Source organism: Chondrus crispus, genomic scaffold (genome assembly GCF_000350225.1).
Source record: "Chondrus crispus Stackhouse genomic scaffold, scaffold_114, whole genome shotgun sequence".
In the NCBI taxonomy this organism is placed as follows: domain Eukaryota; phylum Rhodophyta; class Florideophyceae; order Gigartinales; family Gigartinaceae; genus Chondrus; species Chondrus crispus.
In genome coordinates, this window is record NW_005178965.1 from 157,807 (window position 1) to 178,518 (window position 20,712).

Consider the following 20,712-nt stretch of genomic DNA (forward strand, 5'->3'; position numbering starts at 1 on the left):
GGGCTTATGATTGCCCGTTGGCGCTTGCGCAGTTTTCTAACTCGTTTTGGGACAGCGCAAGTGTAGAGTTCGAAAAGCCCCTTGAGGACACGTGGATGGTGAGGGTGAGAGGATCGCAAGAGAAATGATTTCGTTTTCAGAATGGCAACGACAGCATGATGCAGAGCGTGATAGACGAGATGGTCTCGTCGTCTAGAGTTGCGTGTATGGTACATACAATGAGTAAATAAGAACTCGACCTCTTTGATGTTGGCCTAATTACGTTCTATAGAATTAATAGTTCACAAGTTTACTTAAAAGCTAGCAAAAAAGCATTCGATGAGCGCTTGTATCGAGAGGCTCTCGTCAATTCAAATTTTACGATGCTCGGTCTGCACCACCGGGCCAGAACCCATCATCTTCGAACAAAGGCAGCTGCCTAGAACGTCTAATCTCTATCAAAGCTCGCAACAAGCGGTGAAAATCGTTCCGCAACGCAGTCCTCTTGGAGAGATCTTCTTCCATGCAAAAGCTTAATAAACTACTTTCCAAGTGCTTGAGTGGCCTATTGCTCCATACGTCCCTTGACTGACGAACTTTCCATACGCGAGCAATACTGATTACAGTCACTGATTCGGAAAGCATCATCTTCAATAATAGAAAGTCACTGAGCTCTGTGCCTACAACCCGTTCGCCATAGACATCGTCGTCAACACTAGGCTGTCCCTCATTAGGTATAGCCGCCGTAGACATGGAATGTATATTAATATTGCTGTATTGGGGCCGCACGGCCAGTTCAGATACCCAGAAGCGCTGGATGCGCTTGCCAAGACGCATCTGACTCCGAAGGGGGTAGTTTGAGTAAGTGTGAGACAAACGGTCATACGTACTTAAAATGGTTTGTACATAACCAAGAAGGCCATCAACTGATCCATCACACAGCTTTCCTTGACGATGAAGTTTCATTAATAAACGCTTTACAGCGGCCTTCTCATCTGCGAACTCAAAATTGGTAGCCTTCTACGCGCAAGCAATTTTGCTTTTCGCATAACTATGCTGTTTCGACGCACAGTGCGCCTGGGAAAGTCCTTTATCGAACGCTGCTGCAGTTATGCGCTCTTGCAGAGCGCAAAACAGCCCGCTTTCTGACCGAATGCTTTTCGGGGAGCACTAATACAAGTAACTAGACCAAAGGTCCACAGATGACGTTAATTTGAATATAGTCCGCCCGATCCCGTTCCACAGCGAAAACGTTAAAACCTCGCAGACAGCGCGCTCCCGATCAGGCAAAGAAGCCCTTTGCGTGGCGGTAAGACGGCGGCGTGCTTGATGTGAAGTATGAGTTGTTGATGGAACTGAAACGAAGCGACCTCGAATCCGGGTCTGATTGGCCGTCCGACCACGAAACGTCGTCGGCCGTAAGCTGAGATGCCTCGAGGGGGGTAAGGCGATAGTCATTAGGAGATCTGTGTTGGTGGATGCGGGTTGCATTGAAAATGGATTGCGGGCGGAGAGCCGAGGAAAGAGGATGGTAGCGGGCTGTGATGGTTCAGTGGCGACTACACCATTGTCGATGGTCATGGTCACATGATGACCTTGAACGTTTCAGAATGGCCACGTCATCACACGGTCTGAGCGCGTTCTGGTACCGGATCGAAACGAATGGAATTGTCACTGTGTGGACCGGTGCTTGCACTCGTCGCAAGCAATGTCGATCTGTAAAGTCAAGCATTGTAAGCCGTATTTTTATAATGTCGCTTCCGAGCTCTTAACCGTACGCGTTCGGGACGTACCCCTTGAATGCGCACGGCCACTCCGAGTATTTTTGCCACGGTTCCAGGTCGACTGCAGGCGCTATTCTCTTGGCGGCTCCTCTGAGAGTAAGAAGCGTAACAAAATCGTTGCGCAATTTCTGTAGTTGGAAAAGAAGAACTTGCGCGTGTCTTTATTTAAGATAGAAGGGGCGTCTGCCGAAATTCGCATCAGATTTTTTCAAACTGAGCAGAACATTAATCTCGTCGAAGTGCAGCCCGAACAAAAGGCTATTGAGGCAGCCGAAATGAAGGCGCGGACAGACCGGCCGGCGGTGAGTGATCCCTGAAAATGACCAAACGTCCACAGCCAGGACATTACTTTTTTTGATTCATGTACGAACTGCTCCCAACGAAGTGAGAACTGATGATAGTCCGGCACAGAATGCCACTTGTGCCATAGACACTCTTTAACGGTTCTATCTGCTTCGTCTCAGCTTGCTTGTATTTCACGCACTTCCGAACGCCACAAGTACTTATGAAAACACAATGGGAAAGTCTTATTTGCAAGCATGAACATAACCAGACCACACTAAAACCGTCTGCCAACACACACGCTCCACCTTTGTCCACACCATGATCCATTCATTCTCGATCCCCCAGTTAGAAGCTATCTATCATGGATATCCTGCGTGTTTCCCTCACAGGCAACAACGAAGATAGCGACCCATCTGTAAATCAGTTTCAACAACCTACTGACTTCACGTAGTAGGCTAAAAACATTTATGGTGGCCGTCGACATACGTGGCATGGGACTCTTGCCTTCGAATATAACTCCGTATTTTCCCGGAATTTACTGCAAAGCCCTTTTACATCGATAAGCGAAAAGGTCTGGTACATATTAACTTCTAAGAAGTAGTTTTGGCATGTAGCATAGAGTAAATAAAAGCGGGCCAATCTTTTCGACGTGACCCTGTTGTAAGGCGGTGCATGTTTCTTCTTCAAATTCAAATTCATGGACAATACCTTCATGAATTGTTTCTCTGGGTTTTACCTTTTCCCCAAAACCCACCCACTTACCAATCCCGAATCCATGTGCTTTCCTCTCCAGAATTTCAGAGTTATTATCCCAGTTTTGTGCAAGAAAAATGAACGTAGAAGCATTAACTTGGTCAGTAATGCGCAAGCGCGGGACATACATGTATGAAGTTCGTTTGAAAAGCGTACAAAATGTTTAGTGCAGAGGTCTCGTCGAGTTATGGGCCATCGAGACGAGGGACTTGCAATTATTCAACTACTTTATTCTGCTAACTGGCGACACCACTTCAATTCGCAGTATTCATCTCGTCCCATGCGTGTTCCACATATTGTTCACAGACGCGTTTCCAAACTATAGTGCTCCTCCGATGACCTCACAGTACCCGAACCCGCGGCTGATTTCTAAAGCGTTCCTGTTTCAATAGAAAAATAGTCAACTTCGGTGTCTACATTTTAGATTGGAGCACAGGTGTCACCTATCCCATCCCCTACGAACCCTTCCACACGCTCTTCGACCGTCATATCGTGCGAAATGCAGCATGGCTCCATCACAAATGTCGTCTCGTCGCTAAACCGTAAACGTCGTGACAGAAACACTATTGACAACTACTGAAGAGAACAACAAAAACTCCTTCTGATGATTTCTCGCGCCCTCTTGTATTTCACTATATCCGTTTTTCTCTCTTGCTGTCGGGGTCCCTGCAGTCTTTGGGAACAATTCTTAATTAGGATAAGTACCGTTCGCTATGTAGTATATCTAAATAAGCACCTCCACATCGACGCTATAGTTACCAAGTATAGTCCGAAAATCACCAGATAGGATCCTTCTGAAACTGTCAATTACTGAGAGAATGTTCAAATCATTCATAAAGCCTAGTTGTCGGGACGCAAGGTGCCAAATAAGTAGATTCAGATCAGCTCCTACATCTTGGCGAAGAGTTGGGGCCCTTATCGGACCAACCACTATTCCCTGTATACCTCTTCGATAATTGCTCTATTGCCAACCGGTACCATCTTCGAAGCCACTGCATCTCAGAAAGCCCACAAGAGCAAAATGCCTTGCAATCATCATGAGCTCTTCCTCTGTGCGATCACGAAGAAACTTTCTCGAAGCAAGAAACAACTTACCGACAAAACTCTTCCATCGAACACCACGCAGTAGATTGTCCTAGGCGGAAGTATATGTTCATACTACTGCGGTACAGCCATACGAAGGATGTCGTTGAGCAGACAATACTTCCAAAGCGGAGATACACCAAATATTCCTGTGAAAAGCGGTAGCCATCGCGGAAGTAGGAATAAAAATTCCTACTGTCGTCGCCTGCAACATTTTGTTGAACATTATCCCTGCCACACGACAACGACGGTCGGACTGCTCTTCTGTATACACCGGACCCATCATGTTTGAACCATCTGATCGCATTTGTGTCGTTTGCAAATAGTAATCAAGCGTGATTCGAGGATGCGCATCCTCAACACTCTGTTCAATGTTTAGCGCTCTCCCTGGTTTCAATCTGCGCTTTAGGTTAGCGAACAGTATAGCTTCTGTTGCCAGTTGTGTCCACAAGGACGCTGCCGTTTCATCATCATTGTCTGCAGCAGTGGTGTCGGAAGACGCACGTATTGACGACGGCATGAAATGGAGGTGAGGTGAAGCCAACAATGCATGCGTTTCAATACCCTGTTGGGCCCAACAGAACATTGAAACGCATTCATTGTCTCTTGCACCCGGGTGCGAAAGAACAAAAACAATTTCCTGGGAGAGAGTGATCTTCACATTTTGGAACCAAACATTTTCTCTGAAACCGTCTTGCGACAAGTGCTTGTGCACAAGAAAAACGTACAACCGCACACACGCCTCCCATAAACTGTGATGAGTGCGCAGGGATTCTAAGACCTGCACTGAAGGTGCATTTTTATTGTGAATTATGGATGTATGAGGCAGCTTTATGTCATATTCATTTTCGTGCCCGTTCACAAAATACACCAGGCACATATTCTACTAACCAAGGAATTTTGAGGGTACTAAACTTATGACCTTTCCGTATCACTCACGGCAGTAGCGCAACGGTAGCATGGGCTAAATATACGGTACTCTTCTGGGCGGCTTACTTTCACATAAAGGGTTAATTGTAAAATTCTGCCTTTGCGTCTTCCGGCCTTCCATCGCCCACATCTCCCCCACGGGCCACGCTTCCGTTGTTCATCCCCCACCCCCTCTCCCCAGTCTCATATATCCTCACAAACGGTCCCTCTCACCTATTGTGAGAATATACCGCGCTCTATTCCCGCGCAAACAATTTCCCATAAGCAAAAGCTTGAAGAAAGAATTTCTGAACGGAAGAAGTGCGAATGCGAATTCAAACTTCTGAAAGGATTTAATGCGCCAAAGTCGCTATGAACAGAGACTGATATCTCTCATGCTACTGTTTTAAACTTACAAGGATCCATGGGTGAAGAAGACGAGGAAGGCCTTCAAAAATTACTTCATCCCGAGAACACTTTCCCGGCCGCCGCTAGATTCTTTCGGAGACTGAAGAGAATCTTATCCTTTCTAACACTATAGATGCATCTCAAACGAGGTTTGCAGTGGATGCTTCTCTCAGTGAGAGTATCTATGGTCAGATAGCGGATGCAGGATGTCGTGCACTGGAGGCCACGTGTGGCAGCCTCAGGCAGAGCGCGCGTGTTCGGGACGCGAGGGAGTGGGAAACTGGAGACCACCCGGTGATAACCGGCACCGGGGTCCGGGCGCGCGTGCGCGGTAAGTAGACACGGGTAAGAACAGACAAACACGGAGCGAAGCGAGCGTAATAGGGGAGTGAAGTGGCAACGGACGCGCGCAGGGGCGGTAGTATCCTCGGTAGCAGCGCGTGATAGAAAGGAGTGGGGGTTCAAGGGAATAGATGGGCTCGCGTGGTGTCGCACAGGGTGTGCGAGGACAGGCGCGAGGCTACTACCGAGAATCCAGAAACATGAGAAAGAACCCCAGGCTTCGTGCCTGTTTACTTAGGGTGGAGCGTCGACTATATAGTCGTCGACGCAGTAATAATAATAGCTTAAAATACGGTAATAATACCGGCGTACCAGCTTATATGCTGTACTGTACGCAATACCCCGGAGACCTAGATAGTAATTCGCGTTTCAATTTGCAAAATTCCGAATTGTCCCATATTGGAGCAAAATCTACTATATTGGAGCTCTTTCCAATTTAGTACGTCCGGGACACACTATATTGGCCAATTTCCCCTTTTTTCTCACGTTAACTCACAGAACGGGTAACAGTTACAGCACAGCAGCAGCACAACAGCGGTGATGCCTGCTGACCGCAGCCCGCCATAGTCTCATGGCTTCTCGGAGGCGTCTCCAGTCTCCATCAGCAGCCCCAGCAGAACGGGTAACTGTTACAAAAACCGCGGGGCGCGCCGTTTGCGTAACAGTTACCCGTTCATCGCAAGCTGCGCTTGCGTACATAGAGCAGCGTAGCGGTGATGCCTGGTGAACGCAGCGCGTCACAGTCTCATGGCCCCTCGGAGGTGTCATCAGCAGCCCGACCACGATATCCAGCGCCTGCGCGCCAGCGCTCGGGCTTTTACGGAGCTCCGTCGCGCGCGAGAGGACCACGAGGACGAGCATTTGCTCGATGCGGGCCTTGAGCTCGAGGGAGACCTCATGCGCAGCTCCAGCGACGACTCGCTAGGGTCCGCGGCCCTACTAGGTGCCGACTTGGAGCCTGTGCGCATTGCCAACGTGCTGGCCGCCGCAGAGGTATGGACCCTTCAGCGGGTCTATAACGATGTAATTATGGTGCGCAACGCGTGCATTGAGGCCTCCACCTCTCGTGTGCGACGCAGCATCGACCGTGACGCCGAGCGCATGTTCGCGGTCGTCGTTCAGCTTGACCCGGGCGTCTTTTTTCTGCAAATGCGAATGACGAAAGACACCTTCCTCACTTTATTGGAAGCTGTTGAGCCGAATTTTGATAGAGACCCCAGCACCCGCGGGCCGAAGCCGAAGCCGTTCGTGCTTGCGGTGTTGTACACCGTTCGAGTGTTTGCGCAAGGGATCTCCAGCTGGTCCGCAACGGCCATCGATTGGGACCTAGGGAGGTCCACTCTCCAACAATCGTGGCTCCCTCGCGTTGCACTAATTATAACGCTGGCGATGCCGATTCCCAGATTGCCGGACGCGTCTGACAGCGCGGCCTGGGCCGAGATAACGTCCGGCTTTGACTCGCTGTGCCGCTCTCGGGTGGCGATGAATGCCAGGAGCGCAAGAAGTTGGCGTCGGAATCTGCCGCGCGGGACTGACATTTTCGGGAACATTGCCATGAAGATTGACGGCATGCAAGGGCGGCTTGCGGAGATGCCGCGCGGGCTGCCTCGCGCCGCGGCGCAAGAGTACTACAGCAGCAAGTGCGCTTGCTATTCCGTCGGCAGCCTGTTCGGTGTGGACCACCGCGGCGTCTTTACGTTCGCGGCGGTAGGCTTTCAAGGATCATCCAGCGACATGGCCATGCTGAAGTCTACGAAGCTATGGGGCGCTATGTGCGGCGACCCGTCATTGCACAGCCGGCGTCTTCCGGAGGGGTGCACGGTCATCGCGGACTCTGGGTTCGTGCTTCGCGAGTGGATGATGATACCTTTTTCGCAAGCGAGCGTATCCTCTGGCCCGAACAAAGACCGCTGCGCGGCATACAATTTTCTTTTGGCTCAAATTAGAGTTATAACGCAAAATGCATTCGCGTGTCTAAAAGGACGGTGGCCTATTTTGCGCTGTCTCCCGTGCTCTATCGAGATCGCGGGCAGTGTGATTTTCGCCAGCCCGTGCTTGCACAACTTCCTAGAAAACGCGAGAAGCAGGTACGACGCAGCGTGGGAGGAGGAGTCCTGCAGCGCGGAGCGCCAGCAGAGCACAGAAGACGCCTTTGCGGCACCTCCGTGCCCCAACGATGTGTGCGCCTCGCTTGCAAGGGGCAGGTACGAGCGGGTGCGACAGGTCGTACGGATGGGCATGGGGTGGGTGAATGAGGGTACATAGGCGAGCTGCACATTTCGTAGTTTAGTTTAGAGTCTAATAAACTTAAGAGCGCTTAGAAAAGCACAGTGCGCGAAAGCTAGCTTTACATTATATGCTACAAACTATCTTCGAGGATGTCCAACAGCCCTAAACTTTTCTGAAGGGATCGGCGAGCGGATTCTGACAGACTTTCATTCGATAGGATCGCCATTGCCGTTCTTGCCTTCTCGCTCGCCGTACGCGCCGCTATATACTTCGCCTTTTCTTCGTCCACCGCCGTGGCACTGCTGGACTGCCTCCCTGTGCCTAAAGTCCCGCAAGGTTGCCGACACCTGCTCTGCGAAATTATCGCCGCACTCCGTGCGGCGACGGGAGCTTGCACGTTGAGCGGACTCCTCAGCGTCCCGCTCCCCTGCCTCGCGGATCGTGCGCTTTTTTCTAGTGACGTCCAGTGCCAGCATGGCCGCCGCTGCGGACCTCCTGGCTTCAGCAGGCGGCGACGGCCGGGCCAGAGCGTCAGTTGGCGCTGCGCGAGGGCCCCTGCCACTGGGGACCGGCTCAAACACTCCCTCGCCGTCCTGCTCCTCTTGAGAGAGGCGAAAGCGACCCTCACTGCTGCCACTGTCGCTGTCACCGTCGCTGTCACTGTCTCTGTCACTATCGGATACCTCTGCCGTGTTGGCGGCGGCCGGCGCAACCTGGAAGGGGCGTTCGGAGGACCGCCGACACGCCGCTGACACGGAGGGGTTCCGTCCGAAGACTATTCGACCTTTCCCCCGCGAGTCTGTGGCCCCAAGCTTGTCAATCCACACTCGCTCCTCGTCCTCCGTCGACACGACAGTCGCCGTGGAACCCCTCAGCGCTTCACGATACGCTGCCTTCAGCGTTTGAAGATGGCGATACATTGTCGCCCCATGGTCCGCCTCCACCTCTGCTTGCTTGCCGTACGCATCGCGAAGTGACGGAACAGTACTCAGCAGCGCGCTGGTGAGCTTCACACGCCCGTTGCTCTTCTCCGCATGAGTGCGGCCCCCAATCGCGTTTTGTTACGCCGTCATGTTGTTCATGATCGCGTCGAGGAGCTTGTCACAGTGCGTGTTCATGACGAACCGTACCTTGCGCCTGCGCGTCGCGGCCGGGGTGACAGGTGGCTCCGCGGCAGGGCCGACGGGTGGTGCGATGGTGCGTAAGACCGACACGCCAGCAGCAGGGGCGGCAGGAGCGGCAGGAGCGGCAGGATTGGAAGGGGTGATAGGCGCCTTGCATGAGCTCCGTTGCCCTCCAGATGCGCGGCCGCCACTCGCGGGTCGGGTGCGAGAGACGCGTCGCGTACCTTTGCGCGGTAGCATGGCGATATGTGTGCGTCCTGCTGGTGTTGGAGCCGCTGCTGCTCGTGGCGCGAACGAATGGGGAGTTAACGTGATAAAAAAGGGAAATTGGCCAATATAGTGCGCCCGGACGTACTAAATTGGAAAGAGCTCCAATATCGTAGATTTTGCTCCAATATGGGACATTTCGGAATTTCGCAAATTGAAACGCGAATTACTATCTAGGTCTCTGGTACCGGGTTATGATACCCGAGTACACTTGGTGATCGTACACGAATACACGTGGTGATAATACACGTTTACACGTCGATGATGAAGCTGTCAGTACTTCGACAGAGCTGACACCAGGCCGTGCCTGAGGGAGAAAAACACGTGTACATGTGGGCTAACTCGCGTGTGCCTCGCTATAGAGGGAGGCATGTTAGTGCACTACACAGGACGAGCTTTGTCTTCCAAAGGTGTGGCGTTCTCGGCATTTTCGGATGCCATCCGATATTTCGAGCACGGCCCACGGAATTGACATTTAGAGTTACCGAACAGGTGTCCAGTGCGAGGCTTGCAGCCCAAGACTCAATGCATAATGGTACTCTCAGGACAGTTATTCAGAAATTAAAGAAACAGTTCCCAGGGTGGAGCATAAACACCCCCGACGGAGGAGGGTACATGGACAATCCGAGGGAAGATCCCTGCCGTCGGCTAGAGCGAAGGACGGGGCAAGAGAAACCACTTGCCCTTGGTAGCGGTAGGTAGAGCGAGAGGGTCGCTAGCGCGTGAGAATACGCAGCAGAGCAGATCAACGCCTCGACGCCACGGGGCGGCACTTGGTGACGTTCCTGTACCGACGGACGGAGGCAGATCACCGCACGCACGAGGCCGTCGCACCTGCTACCCGAGTCCTTCCCTTCTAACGCGCTCGAGAGTTGCGTAACTGGTTAGAATAAGCGTCCGGGGTTTGCCGAGGTGGAGGCTGGGCCAAGCCGGATGCTTGCCTCCCCTCCGCTGCTAGCGCCCGTAGTGAGTCATCAACCAGGTCGATAATTTGACCAGCCTTGATGTTGGCTGTGCGAAGCGTGACATCCTTGCGGCCATCAGCTAGTTCCCATTTAGCCCAGACTCAAGTGACACGGCGACCCTTGATTTTGTCAGTTTTCATACCAATGACAGTTCCCATAACCAATTTGATCTTCCAAGCTACTCTATACTTGCGAAGGCATTTGCTCTGAGAGGTGAGCAGTCGTGCACAATTGTGGACGCGGATACCTGCAATAATTCGAGGATCATTGACGCTGACTACTTTGAAGAAAATTAAGGAAGAGGAGGACAAAAGTGTTGTTGATGGAAGATTGAAATTCCGAATTGAATGTTTTCTGATTTTCCAACGTTTAGTACTGTAGTTCCAATCTCTATACCACAGTCGCCGTAAAATTCTACAATTATTTGAATCGCAAAAGCCCGCTAAAACTGGCCTCATATGAGGGCATTTGTCACCTACACACTAGCCCGCTGATGTTCACTTTCAGTATCTGGACTTCGATGTTCTTATTCTCTTCTCTCACGATCTTGAAGCATTTGTGATCTTAAAATTTCTCATAAGTCATCCTCTTTTGGTGCTGTAAGAGCCGGTCCATGAACGAGAGTTCCCGGAATTGTATTTCCAGAAGGCGTTGGATCACGTACCGGTCCGTTTCCTTCAGTACGCACCTCATCATTACTGGGAAATTCAAGTTCATTGAAATTACCGTCCTGATCTCCCCCCGGACGTGAATCGGGTAGCTCATTCGCGTCACGATCTGAACCATGGTCAGCCCTCTCAGTCATTTGAACCCTCTAGTTCTTGCACAATTTAACTCATTATATATCATAGAGTCACTGGTCGTGATGGGCTACCAATATAAAGACGGAAATTTTCGTTTAAGAGATTCCATTGTGCGACGTTCTTCAGAATATCTACTATTATGCAGTGATGTGACGTGATCCCATTCATCCTGATATGGCGGTAAATAGGCTTCCAACAGTTCTAAGAGACTCTAAACTCCCCATAAACTAAAGCCTGATCATCTGCCGCCCGTTGAGTTAGATCGCCTTACCGTCCTTTCAGCGGGATTTTGCGGAGCTCTTGTAGGTCTTCTTTGTCTTATTGCAGGACCTTGGGTTGAACGAGATAGATATCGTTTTGTGTCATGTCTTGGAAGAGCGGGTGCAGTGTGGTTTCTGATCGGAGCACGTCGAGTTGGTGTCGACGTACTAGCAGGGCAAATAGGACGATTGTCTCGATTTGAGAAAACAGAAGGTAAACTGGTATCAGCTCGTAACGCAACATGACGGCTACAGAGTTGGTGTTGACCAGCCCCTGCTTGGGTATGAACGTTTTGAATGAATCCCCGTTTAAGGGTAGAGTAAGTGAGACCTCTGGTTTGATTTCGGACCTGGGTCATGGGCATTATCCATTGTGGTAAAAAGGAGTAAAGATGTAGGATGGAGTGAATGTATCCTTCGCAAGAAGACATCAGCTTAAGTGTGAAACAAAGATTTGAGACGCACGGGTGTTGTGGCTTCGATGATATGTGAGTCGAAACTTTTGAGCCACGAGATCCACGTGTAGCCCATTTGATATTTGTGTACTGTGCAATTTAACATCGTACGACGAGGAGCTTGCGAAAAATCGCATATATGTGTGTGAACAAGCTGCAAAAACTGATTGAATTCGTAGGTCGTTTGTGTAGGCGTAAAATGTTATTTTGTGTTTTCAGGTTTGACCCACCGTAGAAGGATGTCGGCAAACAAAAAACATGGGGGAGATGCAGGAAATGGAGGATTGGCCATTGAAGTAGAAGAGATATGATCACTATAAAGATTTTATCTGAAGCAGGAAGAACTCAATCGAATCGTACATCTGCAGGGGTAGACTTCATGACATTTTGAATGTGGGACTGTCACTATCGGCAGCATATGGTTCCGCAAGTGCCCTAAGATAAACATAAACAATTTTTCGTAGTGGCCTCTCGCCAACCCAAGTTGTATTGACTATAAATATGTGATTCAAATGGAAATAGGAGGAGAATGTTAGCAACAGACTCCACACCATCTGTACTGGGTCTCTAAGATCCTAAAGAAACTATTCAAATCCTAATGTTTTGGGATGGTAAATTTCCATCTTTTCAGTCGCTCCAGAGCGAAGCCATTTCATATGTAAGAATTACATCTTCCAAAACTCATGATGGACGACCTTCCCCCTCCGACACGCGCAGAGTATAGTCATTATATCCTATTCCCGTAGGGAGCGGGATTGCTAAAGTCACACTATTTTCCATAGTTCCAAGTTCCTGTCAAACCGAAACCATTACCATTAGCTTGAACGTACGCGGTTTTAGCCTCGTATCACTTTCCGTCTCTTCAAAGTTGTCTAGATCGACATCATGCCAATTGAACCCGTATCGAGCTTGGGCTTTTCCGTACGCGTTCTCGCGGACACATTAGAGCGTCGTCGATTCAAAATTACTTCCGCATCGACCTAGTCATCTGGAAAAATGTTAGCATGATTGGAAAAGCGCATCTAGAACAAAGTAAAACTCCCCATGTTACGACAAACCTTCACACATTTCGTCACCAAACGGAGATCCGAGTTCTTCGCACAACTTATTAAAAGCCCTGCGAACGTTGTCCGCTTTGTTACGTGCGAAGATCGGGCACATTGCCTGTACTGTGCTAGGCGCCTCTCTCCCGGTCAGACGACCTGATTCAAGCCATTCGCGAAGCACCAGTACTGGACGAGACTTGGCACAATTTTTTTTGCCATGGTATAGATGAAAGGAGAAGGAGGAGTTGACGCTTGGGACCAAAAAAGAGAGATAGTACTTTTGATCAAAATAAAAAATCCTACATCATTTCGCGTTTTGAATCTCCCGCCATTACGCATCACTAAATGCCCCAAACTGGCCCGCCTTTCAAACTCGTATACGTGGCACTGTGTCCGGCAAAGAGCGAAATATTTGTACTTTCTACGGTACGGATTGGGAAACTGATGGCCGATTTGTAAACTTTTGAGCACATCTCTGTCTGCATCCAGGAAACCCCCTCTTTAATACGTGATCTAGCAGTACTATGGACTTATTAACGGCCTTGCAGATCTTCGAGTTGTTGCATGATGACAAGCTTTACGCTATTTATTGTAGTATACCGACCGGCGCGTGCGAAAGTTAGTAATCTGGCGGCTGTGCACGTTGTACATGTGGTCGATGTGCCCACGTGTGGGAAACGCGCGCGAGTGCCGATGGGTCGCAGCTACTACGAGTGTATAGTAGCGCGCACGTGTAGTGACAGGACTCGTACGGTAGTTATTAATTAACGGCGCTAGAATTGTAATTGTGTATAGTACCCGGTACCGACAAGTCGGAAGGTACTATACTGCGACATGGTCCGAGATGTCTTTCTGAGGGGTTCAGACCTGAAATCTGCCCCCAAGAGTAAACTGGGGCAAGCTGGCCGCCGTCCGCTTTGCCCAACCACAACCGTTCCGTAGTTGACCCGCGCTGGCTTCTAACCTGTCTCTGGGCGTCTGTTACCGCAGCACGGAGAGACTGCACGTGACCAGCCACGTGTGCCACCCCCTTTTAACGATCTCGTCGCTATCGGTAATTCGCGCACCGCGTGCTCGCGTAGCGCACTCTGTCGGCTACACTTACGAGCCTCTCACCCGGCCCGGGATTGAGGGGAGTTATTCCACATATATCTATCCAGAGAAACAGCAAGAGTACATACTTTGTGCAGAAAAACATCATTTATTGTAGGGTTTCACGTGAAAAAGGGGCAGGAAATGCGCAAATTCACCATAATTCATCGATGCGTCGACGAATATGTACCTTTAAAGATATATTTTTGAGTGGACATCAATGTGGTCTTCGAATCATCATTAATACACTCTCCTCCGATGTGTTTGAGGTAGAGAAATCTCTGATGATCAGTGGAGGGAGCTCCTTGACCACCTGCAAGCCTACCAAAATAGCTTTCGAAGTTTGTTTCGAGTCTCTCCTTTCGCTGCCTCCCTCATTTTCGCAGATATTGACCGGCTTCTTCCGTCCAGTGCACAAGCGAAGCATCTTCTCTGGCACTTCTTTTCATGACGGTGCACTCCACAGAGGCGTTACAATGCGCAATCGCAGAGATGGATCCTAAGAAATTACGAAAATGGTGATATGTGTATATCGGAGCTCTCTCATCGCTTCGGAAAGTATGATTGCGATAGGAAAGGCTTGATTTGTCATTTTATTGTGGAGCCGGAGCCGTTCTCGATCGCTCGGTATTCTCATGAACTTCATGGCCCAGGCGGAAGGTATGAAGTAGGAATATGTACTGGCACTTGTTCGATAGTGTGAGAACATGGCCCGTTTATCTGTGGCAGCTATAATGATCTCACTATTTATTGACTAGAGACGTACTAAGCACTCCTATCTTTCGAACGAGTGGTAAAAGATGGAGGATATCGCGATGAGACGTGTAATGCTTTGCAACGAGCACATCGAGAATTATTCTCGTTTTCGAGCATGTCATGAGGCTGCAAATGAAAGCTTGGAACAGTTTAATATCCTCTCCCACAGATTTTGGAGGAAGTTATCTCTTCATTCAGAATGTTTTGCCATTGCCAATATCATGCAAGTACTTATCGCAAGTGGAGAGCACATGTTCTATGTATACCAGAGCCAAAATAATGTGGTAGGTGTAGTGCAATGTGCCTGTCAGGCCGGAACCAGGGTCCAACGGTCCAGCGACAACACAACCAACAAACAACAACCAACAAGAGTTGCCGACGGCACAGCCCTACGGAGTGTCTGATTCTCCCTTTCCCTATAAGTGGGTTTGCGGCCCACAGTAGCTCAAGTCCCTGACAGGGGGGGCAAAAGGAAGAGGCCCGCCCCGGGACGAATGGTGGTAGAGTCTTGTACAGGCAGTTGCTCGGCGAGTTCGGGGCGGTAATTAGGAAGCCGGGCCCGATGGGTCGTAAATCCAATGCTCGCGAAACGCCTGTTACACCTTATACCCTTGATAAGGTCTTCGACGCGGGCGTCGCAACGCAGCCGGTCGGGAATTGGCAAACACGTAGCAGCGCTACACCTCCGTACTGCCCGATGGCAAAGTACCGACACCGGAACGGTCGCAACCTGTATCGGATGGAACCAACACTGTCCTGTATACACAACAGGACCTTCGAGGGAGACGTCGTTGCAACAGCCTCCGTCGGTGGTCGTAAACAAGTAGCAGCGCTACACCCACGTGTCGCCCGATGGCAAAGACACCTACACCGTTCCGGTCGCAACCAAAGCCGATGGCACCAACACAAGATAGGGGAATAGAAATAGAGATAGAAATAGAAAGGGATAGGTGAAATAAAGGAAAAGGAAAGGGATAGGTGAAATAAAGGAAAAGGAAAGGGAACGCCCGAGCGCAAAGGATAACGTGATCTGTGGTAAAAGGGAGCGTCTTGGGAAAGACGGACTTCGACAAAGGCGATATTCCACTCTGGCAACTCGGGTTACCTTTACTGACTTGGTGGTCAGAGGGCTAAGGTATATATCGCCCCGCCGGAGCCTCTACAGTAGCTCGCGGCGCTAGATCCTAGATCTAATCTAGTGTCAGCAAAATTAATGCCAACTAATTAACTAAATAAAATAATAAAAAATTAAAACTGTGCAATTATTCACACGTGTGTCCCCCCCCAACCCGGACTACTTTTCATATCCAAATCCAAATATTATCCTTCCCTTTGACCCCCCTGTAGAGCCCATTATTGCACTACAGTAGGTTCTCGGATTCGACATTATATACCGTGAAATGGTCACCATTTTGTATGCAATTACCGCCTAGTCTGACTGCGATAAGCAAGAATCCACAAATGACGGAGGCGTCCTTCAGCGCAGTAATGAATAGCACTACGTCCTATACACCAAACAAGCCATTTCACCCATCTGCCGGCAGTCGGGAGGCTGATGTTGTCAAGAATACAGCCTCCCACGGCTATTGGTGCTGGTTTGAACAGCGAGAATCCACACCAAAGTATGTTTTTCGACGATTGTTGGAAAAGTGTCCGGAATTAACATTTTAGGTAAGGGTCGTGTATGTACCGTACCTTCCCTAATGGCTCAAATTGGAAAATGGCTCAAATTGACAAATATGAAATTAGCTACTGGGTTTTGCGCGGGGTCTCCTGACATGGAAAGCACTGGCTCGAGGCTGAATCTCCGCCCAAGCGTAGTTCTCGATCTCTATTGATCGGCAGTCGGCATCTTTCTGACAGTAGTCAGAGATGCCGCCCTCTATGCGTGCACAAACTGTTGCGCATAAAGAGAGGCTGGCTGCCAGAGACGCCGAGCGAGAGCGCCGACAACACGCCCTACGACTCTTGTAAGGCGGGAGTTCAGTCACCGAGGTCACTCAGCAAACGGGGTTGTCCAGCTCCACGGCACACAGACTGAAACGCAATCATGAAAGCGGCCATGAAGAAGAACTGAAAAAGCTCCTTGACTCCAAAATTACCATTGCGGACGACAGCCCGTGTTGAATCCATACGAGGAACGTATGATTGTTGACAAAGCCGTATTTGCCTCTCGTCATGGATTCGCTGTAGATAATAACCTTATGAATACTCTGCAGGCACAAATCGCAAGCGATGGACGAAAACCGTACACAAAAAACTACCATCTGCAGACACAATCCGTAGATTTCGAGCCGGCACTCGCGATTTGACATTTCGTGTTGCCGAAAACGTGTCCGCCGCACGTCTAGACGCAGAAAATGAAGCACACGTTGACTCCCTGCGCATAACTTTGATGCGAGTTGCAGAAAAACACCCCGGTATTTTTGAAGACCCGCGCAGGATATGTAATTGGGACGAAACAGCAGTTTCGGGAGAGCTTCGGAAAAAACGCGATGCTACGTCTCGGCCAATACGTACCATGGGAGATCTAGAAAGGCTATAAAAGACCCCGGCAAACATCTTACCGCAGGAATTGCCTTAGCAGCATGCGGAAATATTACGCCGCTCTTTCTCATTGCTTCGGGAAAAAGAGTCATGCCGTCCTGGAAGCAACTTCTCGACAAATATGTTTTTAGTGATGTGCAGGGCAAACCTCCATTGGCTGTGTAATAGAAATTGGTTTCCGGGAGAAACCAATTCTTTTGTGAGCAAGTGCGGCTCGGTAGACCGTGAAATCATCACATCGGTAGCACATCATATTAATGATCATGCAAGGAAAACTGTTGCATCCAGTTTTCCTATCCTGTTATTAATTGACGGACACAGCTCTCGAAACAGCCAAGAGTGGTTCGATGTATGCCATGCAAAGTGTAGCATAAACACCCCCAACGGCGGAGGGGTGTTGCGGACAGTCCGACGGTGACCCTTGATCGGCGGAAGACGGGGGACTCCTCCTGCTCACGGAACCGGGCACGGGCCCGGTAGCAGTGTGGTAGAGCGGGTTGGGGTAGGTCGCGCGCACGCACCAGCGGATCGACGCCTCAACGCCCCGGAGCAGCGCTGGGTGACGTACCAGCGCTGACGGGCGGAGACGGATCCCGGCTCGCCCGCGTGTCGTGCAACCCGACCCGTGCCGGTCCCTAACTAAAAGGCGCACGAAGGTGTCGCGCTAGTTGGAGTAAGCTGGAGAGTTTCGCCGCGGTCGTCGGTCGTGACCAAGCTACCTCGGTCCTCTCCCCGCCGCCCCCTTCCTCCTATTTAATATACGAATCGAAGTTATCATACTATTGTACAGTATCGTGCTACTGTACCAGTGCGGGTCGTCCGGCACTGTAATACTGTCAGCCATCGGGCTGACAGCACACGTGTCGTACACGTGTGCTGGCGCACGCGCTGTAAGATATGCGCGCGCGCCCGCTGTACGGTTCGTACCTTACAGCGAGATCTAGATCTAATTGCAAATCTAATGTATACAGTAGTCGTCGGCAATTATGCCACATCGCCCTCCACTTAACGGTGAACGTTCGCGTTCACCCCGGCTTGTAGAAGTGGCCATGTCGATTCCCGTAGCTGTCCGGATCGTACCCGAGGTCGCCAGTACGCCACCCCTTCCATTGGGTTCAAGCCCGGTCCGTCGTCTGCCCATCGCTCCTTTTCCCCTTCGTCGCCTCTTTGTCCCCAGCGACTTCCCGTGTCGCGCCGTATTCCTCTTTTTCTCCCCCGCCCTTCCATCTCCTTGCGTCTTGGTCGGCGCCTCACCTGACGTCGCCCGCCCCTTGTTCTCCATCCGAATCTCGTCGGGACCGTCGGGGTCCTTCCTCTCGCTGGGCGACTCCGATTCCTACTCGTCGATGTCGGCGCCTCTCCCGAGCCCTTCTGTATCCCCGGGGACGATCCCCTCGTCGAGTGTACACGCCGTTCCCCGTGGGGAAGTTACTCCCCGTCAACTAGAGCCGCCGTCGCTCCTGCGAGTCACCTTACCGCCGTTCCAGAAGTCCCGGAGCGCGGGGGACTCGCCACCGTCGATCGAGTTCGTCCCCGCGTCGGCGCCCCCGGCTTCACATGCCGTCGATTCCGCCGTCGCCCGAGGTCTGTCCTTGGCTGGGGAGGAGAACAATGCTGGCGGAAGGTGGTTTGGTTCGCCGTTAGAGCGGTCTGCCCCGCTGCCCGTCGAGCGTCTTCGCTTTTCGTGGCGCCGGTTCGCCTTTTCGGGCGTGACCATGAGTGAGCTACTGTCCCACTATCGCCTCCGCCCCGACCTGCTGCGTGTTCGCCGAGTATTCGAAGCAGGCGGTGCGGAGGAGGCGTCGCTGATGCTGGGGAGGCTCAACGCGGACGGCGTCGGTGCGGCGTACCAAATCCCCGACGCCATCCACAGCGAGCGGACCTTCGTGTACAGTGCGAGCGAGGCCGACTACGTGGATCAGATGGGCGTCTTATCTGTCGGGACCCGGTCGTGGTGAGCCTCGTCGGTTCGTCCTGGCCGCCGTGCCGGGGCTGTACGTCAGTCCCAGACCCTACGCCTATTCAAAGGCGAGGGCCGCCTTACAAAAATCTGCCTGCTCCCTAATGCGTCTGCACGGGGTCGCCATCTCTCCTCACGATTGGGCGTTGTATCGACGTTCCGACGAGGAAGACGGGCGAGTCTTCCGGGCATCCGCGTTCGAGCAGTGGTTGTCGCCGGGGGATTTTCCGCCACTCCCCGTCGTCGTAAGGGAGGCACTCCCTTCGTTGGGAGTGCATGCTCTTCTCCCTTACCTTCTAAAGCATTTCGGCTTCATTTGCGCGGATCCACGTCATCCCGCCTATACAGCCGTCATGTTCAATCTAGAAAGGGAGTGGGCCTGGTCTCTGGGTAATGCCTTCATGACCGAGGTGTCCGTACAAAGCCGAGTCTTCCTGCAACCGCCCGAGGTGTTGGGGTTCTTCGGAAGGGTAGCGGCAGACCTTCCCCTGGTGCCCCTACACCCGCTCGAGCGCAGCACATCGCACGTGTCTTGGGCATGTACGGCGGTGCTGGAGTTGATGCAGCGCGCCGACGAGGTGCCAGAACGACATCGACGTCCATGGACAGATTTCAGTACCGACGACCGTAGTATCTACCTCACCTACCAACTGGCCACCGATGCCTTCGTCGTGCGGTCCCTCCCGACGGCGGCCTCCCCTAGTCGTCCTGTACGCGGTGGCGGCGTCGGATCCACCGCGCGGGAGTCGCAGAGGAAGCGCTATCGGGACTTGGATGGTGAGGCCGCCGCGGTTGGGGGAACGGGCACGAACCCCTTTCAGCCCCCTACCGTTAGCGACAGCCTCTATGGCTCCTTGGAGGGGCCTTCCGTCCTCCCGGTTCCGCCCCTTCACCCGCCGGCGGGGGTAGATCCACTGGAGTAGCCGGCGAGTCGTCGTATTATGTCGGCACGCGCCGATGTCAGGGCCGTCCCTGGCTTAGCCTAGGCCTTAGGGACGTCGGCGGATCGTCTGTGGCAAATCGGGGGCCTTCTTCGTACGCTGGCGTCGTGGTATCTGTTGCGTAGCAACGAGGCCCGCCGTCTGGGTACCGAACGCGAATCATACGCCTCCGAATTGCGTCGACTGAAGCACGAGGTGGAGACCTTACGTCCGACCTCCGTGGAGCACGCGAACGCTCTCGAGCGGTCCCACGTCGAACGGGACCGCTACCGACGAGAGCGCGATGAGCTCCTTTCTCTCCGTGTCGGTGCTCCATCCCTGCCGCGGCACGCCATGCGCGACCCTTACGAGGACCCGGGGTACGAACGCTCTCGGCCGTACGGGACCGCGCCCTCCGATGCCGCGTCCATTCGTTGGTCGCAGGACGAGGAGGTGGCGATGCCGCCGCTGGCTGACGTCCGGGTGGGGTTGCCTCGGCATCCCCGTTATTGTCCGTCGAAGCCCTACGCCTCGAGTCCATCGTCCGCACCGAACGGCCCAGAGCAGTGACCGCGCCACCCGGATAGTTTAGCTCCCTTCGTCCGTAAAGCCACTAGGGCATCCTTCGCTGGTGCATTCGTCTTCACACGCTCGTCAGCAGATGCCTCGGTGGACATGTGGCGGGTCCTTTGTTCGAAGGATGGTAGCGCAGAGTCACACCCCCACCATCGTCTTCTTCCGTCGT